This window comes from Notamacropus eugenii, chromosome 2, assembly GCF_028372415.1.
Source record: "Notamacropus eugenii isolate mMacEug1 chromosome 2, mMacEug1.pri_v2, whole genome shotgun sequence".
In the NCBI taxonomy this organism is placed as follows: domain Eukaryota; kingdom Metazoa; phylum Chordata; class Mammalia; order Diprotodontia; family Macropodidae; genus Notamacropus; species Notamacropus eugenii.
Genome location: NC_092873.1, coordinates 515,585,761 through 515,591,760, shown reverse-complemented (window position 1 = coordinate 515,591,760; position 6,000 = coordinate 515,585,761). Strand labels below are relative to the sequence as shown.

Here is a 6,000-nt window from a genome sequence, read left to right as displayed (position 1 = left end):
GAGCAGATCCATATTTCTCCTCCACCATCTTAACTCTGTCCTCCCCAAATCTGAAAAATCTTAGGATTTATAGGATCGATAAATTAAAAGGGACCTGAGAGGTCACATAGTCCAACCCCCTTGTTTACAGAAGGGGAAGCTGGGGTACAGAAGATTAAGTAATTTCCTAATGAATTTGTCTAAAAAAGATTTGGGGGTCATGGAACATTGCAAACTCAGTGTGAGTCAAGAGAGCAATATGGCAGCCAGTCAGCCAGTCAACTATCATTTGGTGCATCCCAGGCCATCGTTATCTTAACTTTCATCTTGCCACTGGACTTTGATGACTGAGGGAGAGAGTGAGGCTGATGACTTTGTGCCTATTTGTCTCCATTAAATTCAATTCATGAGCCAAACAAGACATCACCCTCCTAACATCGCTGGTCCTCTTCAAGAATGGAATATGAACAACAACACAAAATGAACAAAAACAGCTATCGTTTATTAAGGACTTGCTGTATGCCAGACACTGTGCTAAGTACTGAAGATACAAAGAACAGCAAAAGAAGCCCCTGCTCTGGATGAACTCACATTCTAATGATGAAGAGAACATGCAAACAGCTGCGTACCAATGAGATGCAGGGTAAGATTGCTGGAGGGAGCAAAAAAGAAAATTCATGTAATCTTGAACTTCATAGGACAGGTGTAGCTTCCAGGTCTAGGGAAGTGGATTCTATCCTAGGTCACAAAATACCCAGGGACTGACATTTTGGAAGATTTTAAAAAGAGGACGGGCCAAGAGGAGAGACAATTCTGTATGTTCACATTCAAGGAAGGACATTGATAAATGAGGATAAATAGGATGGTGATGGGTGTCTGATCCATTCTACAGGAGGTCCACTTGAAGGAAATAGGGCTCTTTTTAACCCCAAATGTTGGAATAAAATACTCAAAGGGAATAGGACAACTATCTTCAAATTTCTGAAAGACTGTCTTGTGGGAAAGGAAGCTGACTTGTTTTGTCTGGTCCCAGAAGGCAAAACCAGGATGGTAGGATATAAAGAGGTTTGACGTTAGGCCTGATGCTTAAGCCTACCCAACAATGAAATGGACCACTACCGGAGGCAAGGTGTTCCTGCTCTTTGGAGATCTTCAGGAAAAGGCTCCGTGACCACATCTGTTGGGGCAGTGTCTGGCACATAGTAGGTGCTTAATGAATGTTGATTGGATGACTGATTGACTAGTATGATTTTATTTTCAGCACTAAATGCCTCTTGATCTATAAAGAGTCTAAAATGTTCTGTTTCTGCCACAAGAAGGTTCAGCTCATTGGACTCCAAAGCCTTCTGCATCATTCTGGCAACAGCCCTCCAGAGTTGTCACCCAGTCACAGAATTTTAAAGGGTGAATGGGAAGTGATTTATGTAGGGCTCCTTTGGAATCTCTGCCTAAACTGGAAATGAAACTGAGGTCTCCCAGCCATGGGCAGCTGGGGTTCTCACCTCCATGGCTGCACCTTCCACAGTGATAGCTGGTACCCCAGGTGGAGGCAAGTTTAAAGCCTTCAGCCTGGTTCCCCCAAGGCTCTCTGCAAGAAGCCTGATTACAGTTAATACCTGTAATTGGAAGGTGAAGCTGTGAATGGGCCAGAGGCCAGAATTTGGAAGGTTAAGCAGCTGTGCACCAGCTGTTCCAGCGAGCTGGGGCAGCACCCAGACATCAAGGCAAGGAATTAGGTTTATTCAAAGAGACAAGGATGGAAATTTAGGAGGATTTTAAGCAGGGAGGGGAAGCAAGAGGCGAGGTAAGTGGTTCAAGTTTTGTGCACCAGATAATCCCCAAACTTCTTTTTCATCAGATACTGTGCCAGAGTCCTTTGTACACACTGGCAGAAGCCCATCCTTCCAGCCCTGGGTGCACTGCTGGTAGGCTCCTACCTCCAGTAAGCAAAGCCTTTTCAAAGGGTAGGCTTCTCATCAGATCTTCTGGGTGAACACAGTTGGCCTGGACACCCCATGATTTCTTCCCGGTGGACATCTTGTCAGCACGGAGATGTTGGAAGCGTATGTTTGCGATTATTTTCAAAAACCACCACCCAGAACTAGCCTGAGGCAGAGCCTTGAATAGGGTCAGGTTTGTCTCCCTCTCTCCCCTGATCCAGATGGAGCTGAGTATGAAGTGAGAAGGGGAGCTAGTCTCTAGGTACCTAGGTTCACATCTTGAATTTGATGCTTTCTGTGTGACCCTGGATATGTCAAATGCACCTCAATTTCCTCACGTGTAAAATGGGAATAATAATTCTTACCCTATCCACTTTATAGGGCTATGATAAAGATGGAGATACTATTTGGTTATGTCTGATTCTTTATTTGTGGTTTTCCTGGCAAAAATATTGGAGTGGTTTGCCATTTCCTTTTCTAACTCATTTTGAAGAAACTGAGGCCAACAGGGTTAAATGACTTGCCCAGGATCACACAGCTAGTAAGTATCTGAGGCTGGGTTCCTGACTCCAGACCCAGTGCTCTATCCACCGCATCACCTACATGCCCAAAAACAACAATGACAATAATTCTTACACTATCTACATGAGAAGGCTGTAATGAAAAGGAAATCAGATAGTGAATTTAAAGCCACTTGGAAGCTTGAAACCACTTTATAAATGGCAGTGGCTATAATGATATTCCTTAATGTCCTCCTCAGCTCTAACATTTCTTGTCCTTACATTTCATTTTCTAAGGTCCTTTAAGTACCAAAGTGCCTTGAAGCAAAGTCTCTTTCAGGTCAGATAATCTAATGCTAATACCCTTTCCAGCTCTAACTTGGTAGGTTTTAAAAATTCTATATTTTCAGGTCTATTCTAGTCTGATGTTCTAAGAAAAAAATTACATTTCTTGTTCTAAGAAAAAATTGCATTTCTTTTTTTTAAGGCCCTCCTAGCCTTAACTTTCTCTGTTCTAAGACCTCTCCCAGCCCTGACAGCACTTGTTCTAAGCTCCCTGCCAGCCCTGACATCCCCCAGCTCCTGAAGCAGTTCATTCCCTTTCAGTTCTGCCTTTTCTCCTCCCTTCAAGCTCCATTTGCTTCTCCTTCCCGCCCCATTGATCCCAGCTCTGCTCCCTGGCACAGGACCCTGACCTCTAAAACCCTGAGGCCAGCCTCTTATTCCTCCTTGACCTCTTCACCATCCTGATCAGGTCACTTCTTCCAACCAATCCTCATGGACTGAAGGTCCTTCAGAACATCCATCATGCTCCTCTTGGCTTCTCAGGCTTATCAACACCTTTCCTAATCTCCGGTGCCCAGAGTTGAACCCAATATTCCAGGTGAGGTCTGACAAGGACATAGTTCAGTGGCATGATTGCCACTTCTTTAACCCTGGAAGATAAACTCCCTGGGAATTAGCTAGTGGGTCATATGTGGGTTTCAATCCACATTGGTAAAGGGAGTTCCCTCCTCTGGCAAAATCTTGTTTTCACAGGTAGGATTTTGTTGTAGAAAGGCCTTGGGGCTCATCTAGGCCAATTTCACCAACGAAGAAACTCATTTCAAGAAAGGTAAGTACATTGTCTAAGGTCCCACAAGTGATAAGCAGAATTCTAACCCAACCTCTCTGATTCATTCAAGTGTTTTTTTCAGGATGTCATGACTGTGCACAGAAATCTTTCAGGGCAAGAAGTGCAGAAACTACAGCATGAACCCACTGAGCATCTGGGTCCTAAAGATTCTAGGAAACCAAGCCCTAGGCATGTAATAAGATACAGCCCAGGAAAGAGTGTGGCACACAAGGAAGGCATGTTCGTGTACCATCTCTTTCATCTCCCTCGCTGTTGAATAAGGTCGGCCCCTGGTTTATTAGCCGTCACCCTGGAAGGAAAACAAAATTACATTAGGGATTCATTTCTTCTCTGTCCAAGAGAAAGCTCAACTCCACAGTAAAACCCAGAGCAAACAACCCAAAGCAAATGTCTCCAACTCAGCAGGGCACCCCTACCCCATAGCCACCTGACCTGCTCCAAAATTCCCTGGGGAATGCCCACCCCTAGCTCTAGATGCTGCACCACAGCTAAAAACAAATCCCAAATGGTAGCTTTTTTGCAACTTAGTTTCTTAGCTAGCCTGAACAGTCTTCCTAGGTACATAGCTTTGGAAAGAACCTGAGAAAAGGCAATTTCCTAGGTGGGAAGGAGTTTAGAAGATGAAATGGTAGAGCGGGAGGAACTGTAGAATAAACAGGTAGATAGTAGATAGATGTGGAGTCAGGAAGACCTGAGTTCAAATCCTGCCTCAGAACCTTACAAGCTATCTGACCCTGGATAAATCATTTAACCTCTCTGTGTCTTAGTTTCACCATCTATAAAATGAGGAAAATAATAGCACCTCCTTCTTGAATCTGTTTAGAGGATCACAGTATAAGGTGCTTTGCAAATCTTAAAACTCCATGTAAATTGTTGTTCCATCATTCCATCATGTTCCATTCATGACCTCATTCAGAGTTTCCTTGGCAAATTTTTGGATACCGGAGTGGTTTACCATTTCCTTCTGCAGCTCATTTGACAGATTAGGAAACTGAGGTAAACAGGGTTCAGTGACTTGTCCAGGGTCACATAGCTGGTAAGTGTCTGAGACTGGATTTGAATTCAGTTCTTTCTGACTCCAGGCCCTGTGTGCCATCCACTGTGCCACCTAGCTGCCTCTATGCAAATGCTGTCAAAACTGGGAGGGAGTTAGAACAAAGAATATGAGAAAATATTTGAGGTGGAAGTGAGGAGATTGGATTAGCTCTAAGCCCCCTACAGCTCTCAATCCCATAATGATGGCATGAATTGCTCTGTGGAATTGTAGAGTGAGAATGACCCCTCCCAACAAAAGTAAATTGAGGCTTGCTGGATTTCTCCACATTTGCCTGAGAAGTCAGCTAAGGGGTTGTGGGCAAGGTTGTTCTGAGGCTGAAGGGAAGTGAATAGTCATTTACATGATAATGTAAAGTCCTCTGTGAGAGTTCAAAACATCAGCTACAAAAAGATGAGAGCTAGGAGACATGGTTATTGAGCAGTTCATAAGAAGACTCCCCAGAGGGTCCAGGGCACTGCAGCCTTAATATGTATCAGTAGTGTGGTGATTGACACTATTTCCCCATAAATGCAAGCTTAGGCTGCATTAAGAAAGACATGGTGTCCAGGATAAGGGAGTAATAGTCTTGAATGCATCCCTGGTCATCCCAGGTCATCTCATATTCCCAGTATTACGTTCATTTCTGGGGGCCACATTAAAGGAAGCACCTGGACACAATGGAGAATCAGTATGAACTACGTGCCAAGCCTTGCGGTAGACCTTGGGTAGGCAGAGCCAAAAATAAACTGTCTTGTCCTCAAGGATCTTACATTCTACTAGGAGAGACAGCACACGCAGCATGTACGGATATCAATGTAAATCAAGTATAAGAAAAAGAGGGGAGGAAGGACGGCGCCAGCCCCTGGGGGCGGGAGAATCAGGTAAACCTTCATGTAGACGGTAGTGACTGAGCTGGGCTTTGGAGAAGAGAAGGTAAGAGCATGTCTGTCTGGTGCAAAGGTACAGGTGGAGGCCACAAGTCTAGTGTGAGGGCTCCTGCAGCACTGAGCGTCTTTGCCCATCTTGGAAACCTAGCATGGAAACCTAGCATAGAAACAGAATACCAGGATCTCTGCTCTACAAGGGGCCTCAGAAGACATCTAGCCCAAGGTTTGTTCAAAGAAGATTCCTCTCCTCCCCAGGCTCACCAAGGGGCCATCCAGGCTTTGCTTGAAGACCTCCAGTAAACAGAGATCATTACCATTCATGCTCATTTTGTTCTGAGAGAACTCTCATGTACAACTTCTCATAACTCAAAACTACTCAAAAAAACTCTAAAAATAGACACAAGGAGTGCTGAAAGGGACCTTAGAGGACCCTAAGGAGGCAGCATGGAGGAGCAGAAAGAACACTGGACAGGAAGTCAGAAAAGCTGAGTCTGAGTTGTGACTCCACCATCTGCTTTCTATA

The 6,000-nt window shown here is 44.5% G+C and overlaps 1 long non-coding RNA gene across 2 annotated transcripts in view; it reads right to left on the bottom strand.

The window, feature by feature from the left end:
* Positions 1-209: 209 nt before the first annotated feature.
* LOC140530204 (uncharacterized) overlaps positions 210-6,000 on the bottom strand; it is a 67,023-nt gene continuing 61,232 nt past the window's right edge. For both annotated transcript variants that reach the window (XR_011975845.1, XR_011975844.1), the window contains exon 4: positions 210-3,843. This is a non-coding gene — a long non-coding RNA (uncharacterized lncRNA). The remainder of the gene's footprint in view (positions 3,844-6,000) is intronic.